Genomic DNA, 25,167 nt, shown 5'->3' on the forward strand with positions numbered 1-25,167 from the left:
GATTGACTATAAACTGGAAAAAGAAAATTGACGAGAGCTGGTGATGCAGAGGATAAAATACACTGGGAACAAGACTGCACACGACATGCCTACACATGTTTCCCATTATAAATCAGACATGTCCTTAAACTGTGTGAATAAGCATTAAAACTCTGCCCATCATTCACCTTTTATGGTGAAAATAATGCCTTTATTTCCTGTATATTTTAGAAGTATTGGAATTAGGCCAAGACGGTATCTAAAATAAAAGCAATGGTGAACTTGATCAAATGTCTCTGGAGGTGTTGGAAAAATGTTTTAAACCTTTACAGTGACATTTTCTGTATCTAACAGTTTCTGAAAGACCTGTAAACAGATCATTAGAATACAATCATGTTTTCATTCACTTTTTCACAAAATATGCTTCACTGTCTGTGAAGTCTGAAACATTGTCTACACTGAATAAAATGAAAACTACAGTAGGGTTAATTACAGTGGTAGCCTACACACTTCAATGTAAATATCAACAGTCTGTTCACCTGTTAAAATGAAAACTACAGTAGGGCTAATTACAGTTTAAGCATACACACTTCAATGTAAAGATCAGCAGTCTGTTCATCTGTTCAATTCTACCATATGTTATAAACCGCGCTCCCTTTCGGATGCATACAGGCTAGGCTACAGCAACAACTTATAATTATAATAGCCTACCTAATAGGCCCCAATAAATGAGATGCGCATGGTAATTTGTTGTATGGCTACTTGGGGAATATGAACTCCTCATGGCCAGAAAAGGTGAGGAATTTATTCTGCAATGGTTATGATATACAGTGACTTCAGAAGAATTCACACCCTTTGACTTTTTCCACATTTTGTTGTGTTACATCCTGCACGGCAGACAGGCTCAGGGGCGGGGCAGGCAAAGGTCAGTAATCCAGAAAGGTGGGGCAAAAGGTACAGGACGGCAGGCAGGCTCAGGGTTAGGGTCAGGCAGAGGTCAGTAAATCCAGATAGATGGGGCAAAAGGTACAGGACGGCAGGCAGGCTCAGGGCAGGCAGAATGGTCAACACCGGGAAAACTAGAAAATCAAATCAAATTGTATTGGTCACATACACGTGTTTAGCAGATGTTATTGTGGGTGTAACGAAATGCTTGTGTTTCTTGCTCAGTGCAGTAATATCTAACAAGTAATAACAAGTAATATCTAACAATTTCACAACAATAATCACAATACACACAAATCTAAAGGAATGCAATTAAGAATATATAAATATATGGACACGCAATGTCAGAGCGACATAGACTAAAATACAGTAGAATAGAATACAGGATATACATGTGTGAGGAGTAATGCAAAATATGTAAACATTATTAAAGTGACTAGTGTTCCATGATTAAAGTGGCCAATGATTTAAGGTCTATGTAGGCAGTAGCCTCTAATGTGCTAGTGATGGCTGTTTAACAGTCTGATGGCCTTGAGATAGAAGCTGTTTTTCAGTCTCTCGGTTCCAGCTTTGCTGCACCTGTACTGACCTCGGCTTCTGGATGATAGCTGGGTGAACAGGCAGTGGCTCGGGTGGTTGATGTCCTTGATGATATTTATGGCCTTCCTGTGACATTGGGTGGTGTAGGTGTCTTGGAGGGCAGGTAGTTTGGCCCCGGTGATGCGTTGGAGCCCTCTGGAGAGCCCTGCGGTTGCGGGCAGTGCAATTGCCATACCAGGTGATGATACAGCCCGACAGGATGTTCTCAATTGTGCATCTGTAAAAGTTTGAGGGTTTTAGGTGCCAAGCCAAATTTCTTCAGCTTCCTGAGGTTGAAGAGGCACTGCTGCGCCTTCTTCACCATGCTGTCTGTGTGGGTGAACCATTTCAGTTTTTCAGTGACGTGAACACCGAGAATCATCTGCACCACTGGCCAGTTTTTGTGTTTTGGGAACATATATTTTGTGATGTCCCCACAATGTTCTCACCAGACTGTTCCCACAACCTAATGAAACATGTTGGGAACCTTTAAAGAACCAACATAATGTGTTCTAAGAACGTTCTTACAAAATCAGGCGAAAGTTTTATATAAACCTTATATAATCATCAGCACGACTGGAGAGTTTTTGTGTTATGACAACATTTTCCGCGACCTAACAAATGTTCTGGGGACTTTACCAGAACTAATCTTAGTTAGCTGGGGTAAGTCTTCCCCTCTTTTCCTTCACTCTCTCCCTCTCACCCTCCTCTCTCCCTCCTCTCTCCCTATCTTCTCTCTCCCTCCTCTCTCCCTATCTTCTCTCTCCCGCTCTCCCTATCTTCTCTCTCCCTCTCACCCTCCTCTCTCCCTATCTTCTCTCTTGCTCCCTTTTCTTCCTCCCTGCTCCCTGAGCACAGATATATCCATGATGCAGCAGAATCCCTGAGCTGCCTGGAGTAGTGCTCTCTGTCTCTCACCCTCCTCTCTGCCTCATCAGCAGAGCCCTATACTGCTCTCTGTCTCTCACCCTCCTCTCTGTCTCATTAGCAGAGCCCCCATACTGCTCTCTGTCTCTCACCCTCCTCTCTGCCTCATTTAGCAGAGCCCCCATACTGCTCTCTCTCTCATCCTCCTCTCTTCCTCATTAGCAGAGCCCCCATACTGCCCTCTGTTCCTCATCCTCCTCTCTGCCTCATTAGCAGAGCCCCCATACTGCTCTCTGTCTCTCACCCTCCTCTCTTCCTCAGCAGCAGAGCCCCCATACTGCTCTGTCTCTCACCCTCCTCTCTTCCTCAGCAGCAGAGCCCCCATACTGCTCTCTGTCTCTCACCCTCCTCTCTTCCTCAGCAGCAGAGACCCCATACTGCTCTCTGTCTCTCACCCTCCTCTCTGCCTCATTAGCAGAGCCCCCATACTGCTCTCTGTCTCTCACCCTCCTCTCTTCCTCATTAGCAGAGCCCCCATACTAATCTCTGTCTTTCACCCTCCTCTCTTCCTCAGCGGCAGAGCCCCATACCGCTCTCTGCCTCTCACCCTCCTCTCTTCCTCATTAGCAGAGCCCCCATACTGCTCTCTGTCTCTCACCCTCCTCTCTTCCTCAGCGGCAGAGCCCCCATACCGCACTCTGTCTCTCACCCTCCTCTCTTCCTCAGCAGCAGAGCCCCCATACTGCTCTCTGTCTCTCACCCTCCTCTCTTCCTCATTAGCAGAGCCCCCATACTGCCTTCTGTTCCTCACCCTCTTCTCTTCCTCAGCAGCAGAGCCCCCATACTGCTCTCTGTCTCTCACCCTCCTCTCTTCCTCATTAGCAGAGCCCCCATACTGCCCTCTGTTCCTCACCCTCCTCTCTTCCTCATCAGCAGAGCCCCCATACTGCTCTGTCTCTCACCCTCCTCTCTTCCTCAGCAGCAGAGCCCCCATACTGCTCTCTGTCTCTCACCCTCCTCTCTTCCTCAGCAGCAGAGACCCCATACTGCTCTCTGTCTCTCACCCTCCTCTCTTCCTCAGCGGCAGAGCCCCCATACTGCTCTCTGTCTCTCATCCTCCTCTCTTCCTCATTAGCAGAGCCCCCATACTGCTCTCTGTCTCTCACCCTCCTCTCTGCCTCATTAGCAGAGCCCACATACTGCTCTCTGTCTCTCACCCTCTCTTCCTCATTAGCAGAGCCCCCATACTGCCCTCTGTTCCTCATCCTCCTCTCTGCCTCATTAGCAGAGCCCCCATACTGCTCTCTGTCTCTCACCCTCCTCTCTGCCTCATTAGCAGAGCCCCCATACTGCTCTCTGTCTCTCACCCTCCTCTCTTCCTCATTAGCAGAGCCCCCATACTGCCTTCTGTTCCTCACCCTCTTCTCTTCCTCAGCAGCAGAGCCCCCATACTGCTCTCTGTCTCTCACCCTCCTCTCTTCCTCATTAGCAGAGCCCCCATACTGCCCTCTGTTCCTCACCCTCCTCTCTTCCTCAGCAGCAGAGCCCCCATACTGCTCTGTCTCTCACCCTCCTCTCTTCCTCAGCAGCAGAGCCCCCATACTGCTCTCTGTCTCTCACCCTCCTCTCTTCCTCAGCAGCAGAGACCCCATACTGCTCTCTGTCTCTCACCCTCCTCTCTTCCTCAGCGGTAGAGCCCCCATACTGCTCTCTGTCTCTCATCCTCCTCTCTGCCTCATTAGCAGAGCCCACATACTGCTCTCTGTCTCTCACCCTCTCTTCCTCATTAGCAGAGCCCCCATACTGCTCTCTGTCTCTCACCCTCCTCTCTGCCTCATTAGCAGAGCCCCCATACTGCTCTCTGTCTCTCACCCTCCTCTCTTCCTCATTAGCAGAGCCCCCATAATGCTCTCTGTCTTTCACCCTCATCTCTTCCTCAGCGGCAGAGCCCCATACCGCTCTCTGCCTCTCACCCTCCTCTCTTCCTCATTAGCAGAGCCCCCATACTGCTCTCTGTCTCTCACCCTCCTCTCTTCCTCAGCGGCAGAGCCCCCATACCGCACTCTGTCTCTCACCCTCCTCTCTTCCTCAGCAGCAGAGCCCCCATACTGCTCTCTGTCTCTCACCCTCCTCTCTTCCTCATTAGCAGAGCCCCCATACTGCCTTCTGTTCCTCACCCTCTTCTCTTCCTCAGCAGCAGAGCCCCCATACTGCTCTCTGTCTCTCACCCTCCTCTCTTCCTCATTAGCAGAGCCCCCATACTGCCCTCTGTTCCTCACCCTCCTCTCTTCCTCAGCAGCAGAGCCCCCATACTGCTCTCTGTCTCTCACCCTCCTCTCTTCCTCAGCGGCAGAGCCCCCATACTGCCCTCTGTTCCTCACCCTCCTCCCTTCCTCAGCAGCAGAGCCCCCATACTGCTCTCTGTCTCTCACCCTCGTCTCTTCCTCATTAGCAGAGCCCCCATAATGCTCTCTATCTCTCACCCTCCTCTCTTCCTCAGCGGCAGAGCCCCCATACTGCTCTCTTTCTCTCACCCTCCTATCTTCCTCATTAGCAGAGCCCCCATACTGCTCTCTGCCTCTCACCCTCCTCTCTTCCTCATTAGCAGAGCCCCCATACTGCCCTCTGTTCCTCACCCTCCTCTCTTCCTCAGCGGCAGAGCCGCCATACTGCTCTCTGTCTCTCACCCTCCTCTCTTCCTCATTAGCTGAGCCCCCATAATGCTCTCTGTCTCTCACCCTCTTCTCTTCCCCAGCGGCAGAGCCCCCATAATGCTCTCTGTCTCTCCTGACAATGAAAAGTAACAACAGTGGTCGTTATTATATACTCTCTAATTGTAACCCTCCTTATCTGCCACCTCATCTGTATCACTGAGCCTGGTCTGATCCAGGTCCAGCCACCTCATCTGTATCACTGAGCTTGGTCTGGTCCAGGTCCAGCCACCTCATCTGTATCACTGAGCCTTGTCTGGTCCAGGTCCAGCCACCTCATCTGTATCACTGGGTCTGGTCTGGTCCAGGTCCAGCCACCTCATCTGTATCACTGGGTCTGGTCTGGTCCAGGTCCAGCCACCTCATCTGTATCACTGGGTCTGGTCTGGTCCAGGTCCAGCCACCTCATCTGTATCACTGAGCCCGGTCTGGTCCAGGTCCAGCCACCTCATCTGTATCACTGAGCCCGGTCTGGTCCAGGTCCAGCCACCTCATCTGTATCACTGAGCCTGGTCTGGTCCAGGTCCAGCCACCTCATCTGTGGGCCAAACCCCAGCAAAGATACGGTAAAGAGGTCAATGGATTGCAGACCGTGGGGGATAGAAGGACGCTGGATTGGCGCTCATTCAACAAATCTTCTCTAATAAAATAGATATTCATCAAATCTGTCATGATTGATGTATTGTAACAGGCCCACTGTGTGGTTACTAAAGGCAGGTATTTGGCGGTTTTCTCTGCAGAACATTTACAAGATGTTCCATTTCAGGTTTAGAAGAAGTGACTGCTAAATGCTAACTCCCATTTGGATAAGCTGGTAGCATAGCTAGCATACAGAAACCGGTGGTCAGAATAATGTTTCACTGCAGGTGATTGGTGAAGATGACATGAACATGTATTGGAGTTGACCTCCATACAACATTATGCTCTGTTACCTCATCATACTGGGACATACTCATATAAACTGTACTGGGGGCAGTGAGGAGATTCTGGATCTTTCAGAGATGGAGACAGAGACTGGGAGACAGAGACTGGGATGGAGACAGAGACTGGGATGGAGACAGAGACTGGGACAGAGACAGGGATGGAGACAGAGACAGGGATGAGACAGAGACAGGGACAGAGACAGGGATGGAGACAGAGACAGGGATGGAGACACGGATGGAGACAGAGACAGGGATGGAGACAGACATCGGTAGAGACAGGGATGGAGACAGACATCGGTAGAGACAGGGATGGAGACAGAGACAGAGACCGAGACAAGGATGGAGACAGGGTTGGAGACAGAGACAGGGACAGAGAAAGAGACAGGGATGGAGACAGGGATGGAGACAGGGACGGAGACAGACAGAGACAGAGACAGGGACAGAGACAGAGACAGAAACAGGGATGGAGACAGGGATAGAGAGACAGAGACAGTGATAGAGATCGAGACAGGGATGGAGACAGAGACAGAGACAGGGATGGAGACAGGGACAGAGACAGAGACAGGGATGGAGACAGAGACAGAGACAGGGATGGAGACAGAGACAGGGATGGAGACAGGGACAGAGACAGGGATGGAGACAGGGACAGAGACAAAGACAGGAATGGAGACAGGGACAGAGACAGAAACAGGGATGGAGACAGGGACAGAGACAGGGACAGAGACAGAATGGAGACAGGGAGACAGACAGGGATGGGGACAGGGATAGAGACAGAGACAGGGATAGAGACAGAGACAGGGATAGAGACAGAGACAGGGATAGAGACAGGGACACGGATGGAGACAGAGACAGGGACAGGGATGGAGACAGACAGGGACAGGGACAGAGACAGGGATAGAGACAGGGATGGAGACAGAGACAGGGATAGAGACAGAGACAGAGACATGGATGGAGACAGGGACAGAGACATGGATGGAGACAGAGACAGGGATAGAGACAGAGACAGAGACAGAGACATGGATGGAGACTGGGACAGGGACAGAGACCGAAACAGGGATGGAGACAGGGACAGGGATGGAGATGGAGACAGAGACAGGGACAGAGACAGGGACAGAGGCAGGGATGGAGACAGAGACAGGGATGGAGACAGGGACAGAGACAGGGACAGAGGCAGGGATGGAGACAGAGACAGGGATGGAGACAGAAACAGGTATGGAGACAGGGACAGAGACAGGGAGAGAGACAGGGATGACGACAGGGACAGAGACAGGGATGGGGATATAGACAGACACAGGGATATCGACAGAGACAGGGATATCGACAGAGACAGGGATATCGACAGAGACAGGGATGAGGACAGAGACAGGGATATAGACAGACAGGGATAGAGACAGGGACAGAGACAGGGACAGAGACGGGGATGGAGACAGAGACGGGGATGGAGACAGAGACAGGGATGGAGACAGAGACAGAGACAGGGATGGAGACAGAGACAGGGATGGAGACAGGGACAGAGACAGGGATGGAGACAGGGACAGAGACAGAGACAGGAATGGAGACAGGGACAGAGACAGAAACAGGGATGGAGACAGGGACAGAGACAGGGACAGAGACAGAATGGAGACAGGGAGACAGACAGGGATGGGGACAGGGATAGAGACAGAGACAGGGATAGAGACAGAGACAGGGATAGAGACAGAGACAGGGATAGAGACAGGGACAGGGATAGAGACAGAGACAGGGACAGGGATGGAGAAAGACAGAGACAGGGACAGGGACAGAGACAGGGATAGAGACAGGGATGGAGACAGAGACAGGGATAGAGACAGAGACAGAGACATGGATGGAGACAGGGACAGAGACATGGATGGAGACAGAGACAGGGATAAAGACAGAGACAGAGACAGAGACATGGATGGAGACTGGGACAGGGACAGAGACCGAAACAGGGATGGAGACAGGGACAGGGATGGAGATGGAGACAGAGACAGGGACAGAGACAGGGACAGAGGCAGGGATGGAGACAGAGACAGGGATGGAGACAGGGACAGAGACAGGGACAGAGGCAGGGATGGAGACAGAGACAGGGATGGAGACAGAAACAGGGATGGAGACAGGGACAGAGACAGGGAGAGAGACAGGGATGACGACAGGGACAGAGACAGGGATGGGGATATAGACAGAGACAGGGATATCGACAGAGACAGGGATATCGACAGAGACAGGGATGGAGACAGAGACAGGGATATAGACAGACAGGGATAGAGACAGGGACAGAGACAGGGACAGAGACAGGGACGGAGACAGAGACAGGGATGGAGACAGAGACATGGATGGAGACAGAGATGGAGACAGAGACAGGGATGGAGACAGGGACAGAGACAGAGACAGGAACAGAGACAGGGATGGAGACAGAGACAGGAATGGAGACAGGAATGGAGACAGGAATGGAGACAGGGATGGAGACAGAGACGGGGATGGAGACAGAGACAGGGATAGAGACAGGGATGGAGACAGAGACAGGGATGGAGACAGGGATGGAGACAGAGACAGGGATGGAGACAGAGACAGGGTTGGAGACAGAGACAGGGATGGAGACAGGGATGGAGAAAGAGACAGGGATAGAGACAGAGACAGGGATGGAGACTGAGACGGAGACAGGGATGGAGACGAAGACGGAGACAGGGATAGAGACAGAGACAGGGACAGAGACAGAGACAGAGACAGGGATGGAGACAGAGACAGGGACGCAGACAGACAGGGACAGGCAGACAGGGCCAGGGATGCAGACAGACAAGGACGCAGACAGACAGGGACGCAGGCAGACGGACGCAGGTAGACAGGGACGCAGGCAGACAGGGACGCAGACAAACAAGGACGCAGACAGACAGGGACACAGGCAGACAGGGACACAGACAGACAGGGACACAGACAGACAGGGACGGAGACAGACAGGGACGGAGACAGGGACCTGTATTTATTCAAGATATATAAAAAATAATTGTCTAAACCTTAATGATGATTCATATATTTCCATATTTAAGTGACATTTGCCTTAAATGTGTGTTTTTAAAATATGTTCCAAGGTCACATAAATGCCACCAATGCAATTCACTGCACCTTGACTTAGAGCAATAACTATTCTGGGTGCCACAGGAAAAGTATTGTAGGGAAAACTCCCTAGAGTCTGTCGAACATCTGTATGGTGTTATTTCATGGGGCTCTGAATAATACAGAGTGTTGCTGGCCTTGTATTCCACCCATTCCATTGGCTACAATGTGAATCACTGTGTATGGAATACATCATCATCACATGTTCTCTTACTGTGCACAATAAAACTAACCAAACAACAGTGCAGGGCATGCTTACCGAATTAAAGGGCAACTACACTCAAAAATTGAAGTTTCTTACATTTTTCCCAGACCACAAAATGTATCCCCTGATGTGGTTTAAGCATTGTTGTGAACACAGAAAATAACATTTTGTGGTTTAAAAAAGTGTGAAAAACTGAAAAAAATTGGGAAATTGAAAACCTGAACTGAGAAAAAGGAATCTAGGAAAAAAACAGTAGGCAAAAATGTAAATAGAACTAATTAAATTGAACTAGAACTAAAACTAACGTTTTAATGGCCCTACTAACATTTTAAAGGCCATACTAATGTTTTAAAGGCCCTACTAACGTTTTAAAGGCCCTACTAACGTTTTAAAGGCCCTACTAATGTTTTAATGGCCCTACTAACGTTTCAAAGGCCCTACTAACGTTTTAAAGGCCCTACTAACGTTTAAAAGGCCCTACTAATGTTTTAATGGCCAACAAAGCTCTATAGCTCAGTGTTACCTCCTGGGACTTCAGTTTATATACTATAGTCTCTACCTCCTTTATATAAGCCTTCATAAGCCTTCATTATATACTATAGTCTCTGTAGCTCAGTGTTACCAGTGTTACCTCCTGGGACTTCAGTTTATATACTATAGTCTCTATAGCTCAGTGTTACCTCCTGGGACTTCAGTTTATATACTATAGTCTCTGTAGCTCAGTGTTACCTACTGTACTTCCTACTGCTCCAGTGGATTCCTGTATGTCCTGCTGTTCCAGTGGATTCCTGTATGTCCTGCTGTTCCAGTGGATTCCTGTATGTCCTGCTGCTCCAGTGGATTATTGTATGTCTTGCTGCTCCAGTGGATTCCTGATAGTCTTGCTGCTCCAGTGGATTCCTGTATGTCCTGCTGCTCCAGTGGATTCCTGTATGTCCTACTGCTTCTGTGGATTCCTGTATGTCCTGCTGCTCCAGTGGATTCCTGTATGTCCTGCTGCTCCAGTGGATTCCTGTATGTCCTGCTGCTCCAGTGGATTCCTGTATGTCCTGCTGCTCCAGTGGATTCCTGTATGTCCTGCTGCTCCTGCCTCCAAAGCAGCCGGCTCTAGCTGCCATTACACAGAATTCACAGTCATGAGGTGGAACCCTGCTTCTGTTTTCAGGAACAATATGTTTTCTTCTGTCCTGTTAGACTGATAAGGCTGAAAGTCACGATCTGGACCCCTGACTCACACACTCCCTCTTTCCCCTTACATATGCTAATGATGCTGTTGGTGGCTTGGTCACAGTTGGAGAGGGGAAGGAGGAGAGAGAGAGGGGGGAGCGGAAGGAGGAAAGAGGAAAGTAGAGGCACATTAGGACTGTAGATGTATGCATTTCAGCAGAATGACTACTGTCACTTTCACTACCTCTTTCTCTCTCTCTTCAATGTCAAATGAAATAGATAATAAACAAAAGTGAAATTAACAATAAAAAATGAACAGTAAACATTACACTCTCAAAGGTTCCAAAGGAACTATATATACACTGCTCAAAAAATAAAAGGAACACTTAAACAACACAATGTAACTACAAGTCAATCACACTTCTGTGAAATCAAACTGTCCACTTAGGAAGCAACACTGATTGACAATAAATTTCACATGCTGTTGTGCAAATGGAATAGACAACAGGTGGAAATGATAGGCAATTAGCAAGACACCCCCAATAAAGGAGTGGTTCTGCAGGTGGGGACCACAGACCACTTCTCAGTTCCTATGCTTCCTGGCTGATGTTTTAGTCACTTTTGAATGCTGGCGGTGCTTTCACTCTAGTGGTAGCATGAGACGGAGTCTACAACCCACACAAGTGGCTCAGGTAGTGCAGCTCATCCAGGATGGCACATCAATGCGAGCTGTGGCAAGAAGGTTTGCTGTGTCTGTCAGCGTAGTGTCCAGAGCATGGAGGCGCTACCAGGAGACAGGCCAGTACATCAGGAGATGTGGAGGAGGCCGTAGAAGGGCAACAACCCAGCAGCAGGACTGCTACGGTACCTAATGGCAGTCAGACTACCTCTAGCGAGCACATGGAGGGCTGTGCGGCCCCCCAAAGAAATGCCACCCCACACCATGACTGACCCACCGCCAAACCGGTCATGCTGGAGGATGTTGCAGGCAGCAGAACGTTCTCCACGTCATCTTCAGACTCTGTCACATCTGTCACGTGCTCAGTGTGAACCTGCTTGAACTGAACCTGAACTGAGAAGTGGTCTGTGGTCCCCACCTGCAGAACCACTCCTTTAGGATCATTTCCACCTGTTGTCTATTCCATTTGCACAACAGCATGTGAAATGTATTGTCAATCAGTGTTGCTTCCTAAGTGGACAGTTTGATTTCACAGAAGTGTGATTGACTTGGAGTTACATTGTGTTGTTTAAGTGTTCCCTTTATTTTTTTGAGCAGTGTATATATATATATATACACACAGTGTTGTAACGATGTGCAAATAGTTAAAGTACAAAAGGGAAAATAAATCAACATAAATATGGGTTGTATTTACAATGGTGTTTGTTCTTCACTGGTTGTCTTTTCTTGTGGCAACAGCATATTTTTGCAGAATTCTGCATGCTGAGTTTCAATTTGATTTTGTACCATTTTGTGACTTTTTGGTTGATGAGCGGACCCCAGACCTCACAAACATAAAGGGCAATGATATCGATAACTGATTCAAGTATTTTTAGCCAAATCCTAATTGGTATGTCAAGTTTTATGTTCCTTTTGATTGTGTAGAAGGCCCTTCTTGCCTTGCCTCACACATCATTCGCAGCTTTGTGGAAGTTACCTGTGGTGCTGATGTTTAGGCCAAGGTATGTATACTTTTTTGTGTGCGCTAGGGCAACAGTTTCTAGATGGAATTTGTATTCGTGGTCCTGGCAACTGGACCTTTTTTGGAACGCCATTATTTTTGTCTTACTGAGATTTACTGTTAGGGCCCAGGTCTGACAGAATCTGTGCAGAACATCTAGGTGCTGCTGTAGGCCCTCCTTGGTTGGGGACAGAAGCACCAGATCATTAGGAAACAGTAGACATTTGACTTCAGATTCTATTCGGGTGGGGCCGGGTGCTGCGGACTATTCTAGTGCCCTCGCCAATTCGTTGATATACAGTTGAAGTCGGAAGTTTACATACACTTAGGTTGGAGTCATTAATTAAAACTAGTTTTTCAACCACTCCCCAAATTTGTTGTTAACAAACTATTGTTTTGGCAAGTCGGTTAGGACATCTACTTTGTGCATGACACAAGTAATTTTTCCAACAATTGTTTACAGACAGATTATTTCACTTATAATTCACTGTATCACAATTCCAGTGGGTCAGACGTTTACATACACTAAGTTGACTGTGCCTTTAAACAGCTTGGAAAATTCCAGAAAATTATGTCATGGCATTAGAAGCTTCTGATAGGCTAATTGACATAATTTGAGTCAATTGGACGTGTACCTGTGGATGTATTTCAAGGCCTACCTTCAAACTCAGTGCCTCTTTGCTTGACATAATGGAAAAATCAAAAGAAATCAGCCAAGACCGCAGACAAAAATTGTAGACCTCCACAAGTCTGGTTCATCCTTGGGAGCAATTTACAAACGCCTGAAGGTTCCACGTTCATCTGTACAAACAATAGTACGCAAGTTTAAACACCATGGGACCACACAGACGTCATACTGCCCAGGAAGGAGACGCGTTCTGTCTCCTAGAGATGAACGAACTTTGATGCGAAATGCAAATCAATCCCAGAACAATAGCAAAGGACCTTGTGAAGATGCTGGAGGAGACAGGTACAAAAGTATCTATATCCACAGTAAAACAAGTCCTATATCAACATAACCTGAAAGGCTGCTCAGCAAGGAAGAAGCCACTGCTCCAAAACAACCATAAAAAAGCCAGACTACGGTTTGCAACTGCACATGGGGACAAAGATCACACTTTTTGGAGAAATGTCCTCTGGTCTGATGAAATAAAAATAGAACTGTTTGGCCATAATGACCATCGTTTTGTTTGGAGGAAAAAGGGGGAGGCTTGCAAGCTGAAGAACACCATCCCAACCATGAAGCACAGGGGTGGCAGCATCATGTTGTGGGGGTACTTTGCTGCAGGAGGGACTGGTGCACTTCACAAAATAGATGGCATCATGAGAAAGGAAAATTCTGTGGATATATTGAAGCAACATCTCAAGACATCAGTCAGGAAGTTAAGGCTTGGTCGCAGTGGGTCTTCCAAATGGACAATGACCCCAAGCATACTTCCAAAGTTGTGACAAAATGGCTTAACCTCTATGGGACCGGCGGGACGAATTCGTCCCACCTACGTAACAGCCACTGCCAGCCTGTGGTGCGATTTTCAAAATCTTCAAAATCCTATTACTTCAATTTCTCAAACATATGACTATTTTACAGCCATTTAAAGATAAGACTCTCGTTAATCTAACCACACTGTCCGATTTCAAAAAGGCTTTACAACGAAAGCAAAACATTAGATTATGTCAGCAGAGTACCAAGCCAGAAATAATCAGACACCCATTTTTCAAGCCAGCATATAATGTCACCAAAACCCAGAAGACAGCTAAATGCAGCACTCACCTTTGATGATCTTCATCAGATGACAACCCTAGGACATTATGTTATACAATACATGCATGTTTTGTTCAATCAAGTTCATATTTATATCAAAAACCAGCTTTTTACATTAGCATGTGACGTTCAGAACTAGCATACCCCCCGCAAACTTACGGGGAATTCGCTAACATTTTACTAAATTACTCACGATAAACGTTCACAAAAAGCATAACAATTATTTTAAGAATTATAGATACAGACCTCCTCTATGCACTCGATATATCCGATTTTAAAATAGCTTTTTGGTGAAAGCACATTTTGCAATATTCTAAGTACATAGCCCAGGCATCACGGGCTCGCTATTTAGACACCCGGCAAGTTTAGCACTCACCATAATCATCGTTATATCCGAATAGCGGCGTTTTGTTCGTGCGTTCCAGACACTATCCGAAATAGTAAAGAAGTGTCGCGCGCTTGGCGCAATTCCTGACAATAAAATTCAAAGTATTCCATTGCCGTACGTCGAAGCATGTCAACCGCTGTTTAAAATCAATTTTTACGTCATTTTTCTCGTAGAAAAGCGATAATATTCCGACAGGGAATCTCCTTTTCGGCAAACAGAGGAAAAAATCCCAAAGGCGGGGGCGGTCGGGGTCACGCGCATAAGCTAGTGTCTCTTGATGGGCCACTTGAGAAAGGCGATAATGTGTTTCAGCCTGGGGCTGGAATGACGACATTCTCTTTTTTCCCGGGCTCTGAGAGCCTATTGGAGCCGTGGGAAGTGTCACGTTAGAGCAGAGATCCTTAGTAAATGATAGAGATGGCAAAGAAGTTCCAGAAATGGTCAGACAGGCCACTTCCTGTAAAGGAATCTCTCAGGTTTTGACCTGCCATTTGAGTTCTGTTATACTCACAGACACCATTCAAACAGTTTTAGAAAATTTAGGGTGTTTTCTATCCATATGTAATAAGTATATGCATATTCTAGTTACTGAGTAGGAGTGGTAACCAGATTAAATCGGGTATGTTTTTTATCCAGCCGTGTCAATGCTGCCCCCTAGCCCTAACAGGTTAAGGACAACAAAGTCAAGATATTGGAGTGGCCATCACAAAGACCTGACCTCAATCCGATAGAAAATGTGTGGGCAGATCATAAAAAGTGTGTGCGAGCAAGGAGGCCTACAAACCTGACTCAGTTACACCAGCTCTGTGAGGAGGAGTGTGCCAAAATTCACCCAACTTATTGTGGGAAGCTTGTGGAAGGCTACCCGAAACGTTTGACCCAAGTTAAACAATTTAAAGGCAATGCTACCAAATACTAATTGAGTGTATGTAAACTTCTGACCCACTGGGAATGTGATGAAAGAAATAAAAGCTGAAATAAATCATTCTCTCTACTATTATTCTGACATTTCACGTTCTTAAAATAAAGTGGTGATCCTAACTGACCTGAGACAGGGAATGTTTACTAGGTTGAATGTCAGGAATTGCGACACACTGAGTTTAAATGTGTTTGGCTGAGGTGTATGTTAACTTCCGACTTGAACTGTATATGTTGAATAGGGTAGGGCTCAAGCTGCATCCATGTCTTACCCCACGTCCATGTATGTGTTATGTGCCAATTTTAACCTCACACTCATGCCAAATTGAGTCAAAAGATTTTCGAAATCAAGAAAGCATGAGAAGACTTTGCTTATGTTTTGGTTTGCATTTTTGTCAATTAGGGTGTGCAGGGTGAATACATGGCCTGTCTTACTGAAATTTGGTAAAAAGAAAAGCCAATTTGACAGTTGCTCAGTACAATGTTTTCACTGTGGAAAATGTACGAGTCAGCTGAGTAGAATTATCTACGCTCTCTCCCTCTTTTAATCTATCTATCTATCTATCTATCGATCTATCGATCTATCTATCTATCTATCTATCTATCTATCTATCTATCTATCTATCTATCTATCTATCTATCTATCTATCTATCTATCTATCTATCTATCTATCTATCTATCTATCTATCTATCTATCTATCTATCTATCTATCTATCTATCTATCTATCTATCTATCTATCTATCTATCTATCTATCTATCTATCTCTCTCTCTCTCTCTCTGTCTGTCTGTCTGTCTGTCTGTCCGTCCGTCCGTCCGTCCGTCCGTCCGTCCGTCTGTCCGTCTCTCTTTTTCTCTCTATCTCTCTCTCTTTTTCTCTCTATCTCTCTCTCTTTCTCTCTATCTCTCTCTCTCTTTTTCTCTCTATATCTCTCTTTTTCTCTCTATCTCTCTCTTTTTCTCTCTCTTTCTCTCTCTCTTTCTCTCTCTTTTTCTCTCTCTATCTCTCTCTCTTTTTCTCTCTCTTTTTCTCTCTCTCTCTCTTTTTTTCTCTCTCTCTCTCTTTTTCTCTTTATCTCTCTCTCTCTTTTTCTCCCTATCTCTCTCTTTCTTTTTCTCCCTATCTCTCTCTCTCTTTTTCTCCCTATCTCTCTCTCTTTTTCTCTCTCTATCTCTCTCTTTTTCTCTCTCTTTCTCTCTCTCTCTCTCTCTCTTTTTCTCTCTCTATCTCTCTCTCTTTTTCTCTCTCTCTTTTTCTCTCTCTTTTTCTCTCTCTCTCTCTTTTTCTCTCTCTCTTTTTCTCTCTCTTCAAACAGAATGAATGAAGAGTGAAAGGAGGACTGTAGTGTTTTCTGTGTGCGGAGGGACCATGGACTACTCTTTCTCTTGTTGGTGTCTTTTTGGATTCTCACTGAGGTTTCTTATCAACAGGTGTGTGATGGATAAGCAGCAGCTGGAGTAGCATTGCTGGACATCATGTCACTGTCACGCTGGGACACACAGATCTGTGGAAAGAGAGGATAGGATACTACTGTGGTAGATTGGGGGAAGTCCTACTTCTATGATCAGGTAGGAATGGAGATTCTACATGTTCAACGCTTGACTTGAGTGAATATTAGCTCAACAACATTGTGTTGCTCCTGTACCTAAATATAAACAGTGTCCTTATTTCAGTTCAAATCAAGTGCTGGATGTGTTGATATGAAGTGGTATGCTTGTTTAACATAATAGGACAAGTTATGAAGCAAAACCTCAGTCTTTGGCTTGACTTTAATCAAATGCTGTTTTAATCTAGCCTAACTCTAACTTCCCTTTGAGGATGTGTGTTTCTGGCTGCCTGTGTATGTGATTACTGGTGCCATATTGGAGCCAGACAGATGGTGTCAAAGCCAGTTAAAGGCATGTAGTTTCTAGGCTTCAGATGCTGAAGGTTGAGATGATCTTCAGGGGTGAATAACTGCGCTGCGCTGAATAACTGTCTGTCTGTCTGTCTGTCTGTCTGTCTGTCTGTCTGTCTGTCTGTCTGTCTGTCTGTCTGTCTGTCTGTCTGTCTGTCTGTCTGTCTGTCTGTCTGTCTGTCTGTCTGTCTGTCTGTCTGTCTGTCACGGCTGCTAGGGCCCGACTCTGTCTGTCTGTCAAATCAAATCAAATCAAATTTATTTGTCACATACACATGGTTAGCAGATGGTAATGTGAGTGTAGCGAAATGCTTGTGCTTCTAGTTCCGACAATGCAGTAATAACCAACGAGTAATCTAACCTAACAATTTCACAACAACTACCTTGTACACACAAGTGTAAAGGAATGAATAAGAATATGTACATATAAATATATGAATGAGTGATGGCCAAACGGCATAGGCAAGATGCAGTAGATGGTATAGAGTACAGTATATACATATGAGATGAGTAATGTAGGATATGTAAACATATAAAAGTGGCATTGTTTAAAGTGGCTAGTGATACATGTATTTCATCAAGATGGCAAGATGCAGTAGATGGTATAGCGTACAGTATATACATATGAGATGAGTAATGTAGGGTATGTAAACATTATATAAAGTGGCATTGTTTAAAGTGGCTAGTGATATATTTTTCATACATTTTTACATTATTAAAGTGGCTGGAGTTGAGACAGTATGTTGGCAGCAGCCACTCGATGTTAGTGGTGGCTGTTTAACAGTCTGATGGCCTTGAGATAGAAGCTGTTTTTCAGTCTCTGGTCCCCGCTTTGATGCACCTGTACTGACCTCACCTTCTGGATGTTAGCGGGGTGAACAGGCAGTGGCTCGGGTGGTTGTTGTCCTTGATGATCTTTATGGCCTTCCTGTGACATCGGGTGGTGTAGGTGTCCTGGAGGGCAGGTAGTTTGCCCCCGGTGATGCGTTGTGCAGACCTCACTACGCTCTAGAGAGCCTTACGGTTGTGGGCGGAGCAGTTGCCGTACCAGGCGGTGATACAGCCTGACAGATGCTCTCGATTGTGCATCTGTAAAAGTTTGTGAGTGTTTTTGGTGACAAGCCGAATTTCTTCAGCCTCCTGAGGTTGAAGAGGTGCTGCTGCGCCTTCTTCACCACACTGTCTTTGTGGGTGAGCCATTTCAGTTTGTCTGTGATGTGTACGCCGAGGAACTTAAAACTTACTCCCCTCTCCACTACTGTCCCGTTGATGTGGATAGGGGGGTGCTCCCTCTGCTGTTTCCTGAAGTCCACGATCATCTCCTTTGTTTTGTTGACGTTGAGTGTGAGGTTATTTTCCTGACACCACACTCCGAGGGCCCTCACCTCCTCCCTGTAGGCCGTGTCATCGTTGTTGGTAATCAAGCCTACCACTGTAGTGTCGTCAGCAAACTTGATGATTGAGTTGGAGGCATGCGTGGCCATGCAGTCATGGGTGAACAGGGAGTACAGGAGACAGCTCAGAATTCACCCTTGTGGGGCCCCAGTGTTGAGGATCAGCGGGGTGAATATGTTGTTACCTACCCTCACCACCTGGGGGCGGCCCGTCAGGAAGTCCAGTACCCAGTTGCACAGGGCGTGGTCGAGACCCAGGGTCTCAAGCTTGATGACGGGTTTGGAGGGTACTATGGTGTTAAATGTTGAGCTGTAGTCGATGAACAGCATTCTCACATAGGTATTCCTCTTGTCCAGATGGGTTAGGGCAGTGTGCAGTGTGCAGTGTGATTCCTTCGTCTGTGGACCTATTGGGGCGGTAAGCAAATTGGAGTGGGTCTAGGGTGTCAGGTAGGGTGGAGGTGATATGATCCTTGACTAGTCTCTCAAAGCACTTCATGATGACGGAAGTGAGTGCTTCAGGGCGGTAGTCATTTAGCTCAGTTACCTTAGCTTTCTTGTGAACAGGAACAATGGTGGCCCTCTTGAAGCATGTGGGAACAGCAGACTGGGATAAGGATTGATTGAATATGTCCGTAAACACACCAGCCAGCTGGTCTGCGCATGCTCTGAGGACGCAGCTGGGGATGCCGTCTGGGCCTGCAGCCTTGCGAGGGTTGACACGTTTAAATGTTTTACTCACATTGGCTGCAGTGAAGGAGAGTCCGCAGGTTTTGGTAGCGGGCCATGTCAGTGGCACTGTATTGTCCTCAAAGCGCGAAAAGAGGTTGTTTAGTCTGTCTGGGAGCAAGATATCCTGGTCTGCGACAAGGCTGGTTTTCTTTTTGTAATCCGTGATTGACTGTAGACCCTGCCACATACCTCTTCTGTCTGAGCCATTGAATTGCAACTCTACTTTGTCTCTATACTGATGCTTAGCTTGTTTGATTGCCTTGCGGAGGGAATAGCTGCGCTGTTTGTATTCGGTCATGTTTCCGGTCATCTTACCCTGATAAGAGCAGTGGTTCGCGCTTTCAGTTTTGCGAGAATGCTGCCATCAATCCACGGTTTCTGGTTTGGAAATGTTTTAATAGTTGCTGTAGGTACGACATCGCCGATGCACATGCTAATAAACTCGCTCACCGAATCAGCGTATTCGTCAATGTTGTTGTTTGACGCAATGCGGAACATATCCCAGTCTACGCGATCGAAGCAATCTTGAAGCGTGGAATCAGAAAGTCGGACCAGCGTTGAACAGACCTGAGCGCGGGAGCTTCCTGTTTTAGTTTCTGTCTATAGGCTGGGAGCAACAAAATGGAGTCGTAGTCAGCTTTTCCGAAAGGAGGGCGGGGGAGGGCTTCGCCTTATATCAGCTGTCAGCTGTCAGAGCAGCTCACAGATCACTGCACCTGTACATAGCCCATCTGTAAACAGCCCATCTATCTACCTACCTCATCCCCATACCGTATTTATTTATTTATCTTGCTCCTTTGCACCCCACTATCTCTACTTGCACATTCATCTTCTGCACATCTACCATTCCAGTGTTTAATTGCTGTATTGTAATTACTTCACCACCATGGCCTATTTATTGCCTTATCTTACCTCATTTGCACTCACTGTATATATACTTTTTGTTTTCTTTTGTTCTACTGTATTTTTGACTGTATGTTTTGTTTATTCCATGTGTAACTCTGTGTTGTTGTATGTGGCGAATTGCTATGCTTTATCTTGGCCAGGTCGCAGTTGCAAATGAGAACTTGTTCTCAACTAGCCTACCTGGTTAAATAAATGTGAAATAAAATAAATAAATAAATAATTAAATATGCGTCGCGGAAGTTAGAATAACAATGATCCAGGGTTTACCAGCCCTGGTTGCACAATCGATATGCTGATAGAATTTAGGGAGTCTTGTTTTCAGATTAGCCTTGTTAAAATCCCCAGCTACAATAAATGCAGCCTCAGGATATGTGGTTTCCAGTTTACATAGAGTCAAATGAAGTTCGTTCAGGGCCGTCGATGTGTCTGCTTGGGGGGGGGGGAGTATATGGAGCTGTGATTATAATCAGAAAAAAACAGCTGGCTGTACCGACTCTGATAGCTTGTCTCAAGTGAGCCATGTTTCCGTGAAGCAAAGAACGTTATAGTCTCTTATGTCTCTCTGGAATGCTACCCTTGCTCAGATTTTTATCGAACTTGTTGTCAAGAGACTGGACATTGGCGAGTAGTATGCTCGGGAGCGGTGCGCGATGTGCCCGTCTCCAGAGCCTGACTAGAAGACTGCGTCTGTCTGTCTGTCTGTCTGTCTGTCTGTCTGTCTGTCTGTCTGTCTGTCTGTCTGTCTGTCTGTCTGTCTGTCTGTCTGTCTGTCTGCCTGCCTGCCTGCCTGCCTGCCTGTCTGTCTGCCTGCCTGCCTGCCTGCCTGCCTGCCTGCCTGCCTGCCTGCCTGCCTGCCTGCCTGCCTGCCTGCCTGCTGTGGATCTGACAGCTGCTGCCTAGGAATCCAAAATGTCTCTCTTCTGCCAACTTTCTGTCATTACAGTGAGAAAAGCCAGAAAACAACAAATCCTGTAAAGAAAGTGTCAGCCTGAGAGACGATGAAGAGGATGGGCTGAGTTGTGAGGTGACACATCCAGGGGGTGATGTGTTGGTCAGCGTGTGTGAGTGAGTTAGTCACCCTGTGTTGTCCAGCTATCACAGTGTCACACACAGCTCTCAGGCCCCAACCCTCGTCCCCAACCATGTTCTTCATCATTTGACGATGTGGACTTTGACTGACCTGAGATGTTGAGAAGTGGAGGGAGGGAGGGAGGGAGAAGGAGAGAAACAGAGACACTTCACCCTCACAGTAACGTCTGCCAATCCCTTTTTATAACAGATACAGTAGATAGTTAGATACTAGTAGATAGTTAGATACTAGTAGTTGTGCTTTCTCAGTTCATTTCAATTCAATTCAAAGAGCTTTATTGGGAAAAATACAGCATGTTTACATTGCCAAAGCAAGTGAAATAGATAATAACCAAAAGTAACAGTAAACATTACAGAGTTTATTTCACATGTCATATTATGTCTATATACAGTGTTGTAATGATGTACAAATAGTTAAAGTACAGAAGGGAAAATAAATAAACATAAATATGGGTTGTATTTATATTGGTGTTTGTTCTTCACTGGTTGACCTTTTCTTGTGGCAACAGGTAGCAAATATTACTGCTTTGATGTCACACTGTGTTATTTCACCCAGTAGATATGGGAGTTTATCAAAATTGGATTTGTTTTCTAATTCTTTGTGGGTCTGTGTAATCTGAGGGAAATATGTGTCTCTAATATGGTCATACATTTGGCAGGAGGTTAGGAAGTGCAGCTCAGTTTCCACCTCATTTTGTGGGCAGTGTGAACATAGCCTGTCTTCTCTTGAGAGCCAGGTCTGCCTACGGCGGCCTTTCTCAATAGCAAGGCTATGCTCACTGAGTCTGTACATAGTCAAAGTTTTCCTTAAGTTTGGGTCAGTCACAGTGGTCAGATATTCTGACACTGTATACTCTCTGTTTAGGGCCAAATTGAATTCTTGTTTGCTCAGTTTTTTTGTTCATTCTTTCCAATGTGTCAAGTAATTTCCTTTTTGTTTTCTCGTGATTTGGTTGGGTCTAATTGTGTTGCTGTCCTGGAGCTCTGTGGGGTCTGTTTGTGTTTGTGAACAGAGCCCCAGGACCAACTTGTTTAGGGGGTCTCTTCTCCAGGTTCATCTCTCTGTAGGTGATGGCTTTGTTATGGAAGGTTTGGGAATCGCTTCCTTTTAGGTGGTTGTAGAATTGAATGGCTATTTTCTGGATTTGGATAATTAGTGGGTATCGGCCTAATTCTGCTCTGCATGCATTATTTGGTGTTTTACGTTGTACACAGAGGATATTTTTTTGCAGAATTCTGCATGCAGAGTGGCAATTTGGTGTTGGTACCATTTTGTGAATTCTTCCTTGGAGGGCGGCCCCGAGACCTCACCACCATAAAGGACAATGTGTTCTATAACTGATTCAAGTATTTTTTGCCAGATCCTAATTTGTATGTCAAATTTTATGTTCCCTTTGATGGCGTAGATTATCTTTCTCTGTCTCCATCTATCTCTCTCTCTCTGGGAAAGTTCTGCAGACTGTGTTTACATGGGAGGCTGTGTTGGGGGTAGCTGGGCTGGGAGATATCTACAGACTGTGTTTACATGGGAGGTGTAATGAATATGTTTGGAGAAAAGCGGAGTCAGGCACAGGACACAGGGATGAGTGCAAACAAAACGTGTTTACTCAAAACCACATAAACTTCTCCCACAGCAAAATAACAGGGTTGGGAGAAACACCTCCAACAACCACAAAACATGAACAATCACGGACAAGACAAACAGGGAAGCCAGAGGGTTAAATAATGAACATAATCAGGGAATAATAATCAGGTGTGTATAATTAAGACAAAACAAAACGAACAGGGAAACATTGATCGGTGATGACTAGTAAGCCGGTGACGTCGACCGCCGAACCCCGCCCGAAAAAGGAGAGGGGCCGACTTCGGGGGAAGTGGTGAGAGCCGCGCGCCGACACCGGCCTCGGGGACAACCCGGAGAACTGGGAGCAGTGCGATCCGGGTGGAAGCGGTGAAACTCCTGGATTAACGATGGGTCCAGGATGTCCTCCGCCGGTACCCAGCTTCGCTCCTCCGGGCTGTACCCCTCCCACTCCACGATGTACTGAAGGCCCCTCGCCCGACGTCTGGAGTCCATAATGGCTCGTACGGTATACGCTGGAGCCCCCTCGATGTCCAGAGGGGGCGGAGGAACCTTCCACACCTCAGACAGCTGGAGCGGACCAGCCACCACCGGCCTGAGGAGAGACACATGGAACGAGGGGTTAATATGATAATCAGGGGGGAGTTGTAACCTATAATAAACCTTGTTCAGTCTCCTCAGGACTTTGAATGGCCCCACAAACCGCGGACCCAGCTTCCAGCAGGGCATGTGAAGGGGCAGGTTTCGGGTCGAGAGCCAGACCCGATCCCCCGGTGCATAAACCGGGGCCTCATTGCGGTGGCTGTCGGCACTCGCCTTTTGCCGCCTGATGGCTTGTTGTAGTCGTACATGGGCAGTGTTCCAGGACTCCTCCGAGTGCCGAAACCATTCATCCACCGCAGGAGCCTCGATCTGGCTCTGATGCCAGGGTGCCAGGACCGGCTGATACCCTAGCATACACTGAAAAGGGGTAAGATTAGTAGAAGAGTGGCGTAGGGAGTTTTGGGCCATCTCCGCCCAGGGGATAAACGACGCCTACTCTCCCGGCAGAAACCTACCCACCTCTTGGTTGACTCTTTCCACCTGCCCGTTACTCTCGGGGTGGAAACCTGAGGTAAGGCTGACCGAGACCCCCAGGTGTTCCATAAATGCCCTCCAGACTCTAGACGTAAATTGGGGACCCCGATCAGACACTATGTCCTCAGGCACCCTGTAGTGCCGGAATACATGGGTGCACAGGGCCTCCGCAGCCCTCTCCTGTACTCCCTGTTCACCCATGACTCAATCATCAAGTTTGCAGACGACACTACAGTGGCTTGATTACCAACAACGACGAGACGGCCTACAGGGAGGAGGTGAGGGCACTCGGAGTTTGGTGTCAGGAAAATAACCTCACACTCAACGTCAACAAAACAAAGGAGATGATCGTGGACTTGAGGAAACAGCAGAGGGAGCACCCCCCTATCCACATCAACGGGACAGTAATGGAGAGGGTAGTACGTTTTAAGTTCCTCAGCGTACACATCACGGACAAACTGAAATGGTTCACCCACACAGACAGCGTGGTGAAGAAGGCGCAACAGTGCCTCTTCAACCTCAGGAGGCTGAAGAAATTCGGCTTGTCACCAAAAACACTCACAAACTTTTACAGATGCACAATCGAGAGCATGCTGTCGGGCTCTATCACCGCCTGGTACGGCAACTGCTCCGCCCTCAACCATAAGGCTCTCCAAAGGGTAGTGAGGTCTGCACAACGCATCACCGGGTGCAAACTACATGCCCTCCAGGACACCTACACCACCCGATGTCCCAGGAAGGCCAAAAAGATCATCAAGGACAACAACCACCTGAGCCACTGCCTGTTCACCCCACTATCATCCAGAAGGCGACATCAGTACAGGTTCATCAAAGCAGGGACCGAGAGACTGAAAAACAGCTTCTATCTCAAGGCCATCAGACTGTTAAACAGCCATCACTAACACAGAGAGGTTGCTGCCAACATACAGACTCAGCTCTCTAGCCACTTTAATAATGGAAAAATTTATGTCATAAATGTATCACTAGTCACTTTAAACAACGCCACTTTCATATGTTAACATACCCTACATTATTCATCTCATATGTATATTCTGTACTCTAAACCATCTACTGCATATTGCCATCTTGATATAATGTATCACTAGCCACTTTAAATAATGCCACTTTAATAATGTTTACATATCCTACATTACTCATCTCATATATGTGTATACTGTACTCTATACCATCTACTGCATCTTGCCTATGCCGTTCAGCCATCACTCATCCATATATTTATATGTCCATATTCAT

At 46.8% G+C, this 25,167-nt stretch overlaps 1 protein-coding gene across 1 annotated transcript in view; it reads left to right on the forward strand.

Moving 5' to 3' along the window:
• Positions 1 to 25,167, forward strand: part of sipa1l2a (signal-induced proliferation-associated 1like 2, genome duplicate a) — a 735,281-nt gene that overhangs the window by 213,691 nt on the left and 496,423 nt on the right. Inside the window, exon 2 of the mRNA XM_082965719.1 lies at positions 16,667 to 16,804. The gene's annotated coding sequence lies outside the window, so the exon portion shown is untranslated. The remainder of the gene's footprint in view (positions 1 to 16,666; positions 16,805 to 25,167) is intronic.

Source organism: Salmo salar, chromosome 19 (assembly GCF_965601325.2).
Source record: "Salmo salar chromosome 19, fSalSal1, whole genome shotgun sequence".
Lineage (NCBI taxonomy): Eukaryota > Metazoa > Chordata > Actinopteri > Salmoniformes > Salmonidae > Salmo > Salmo salar.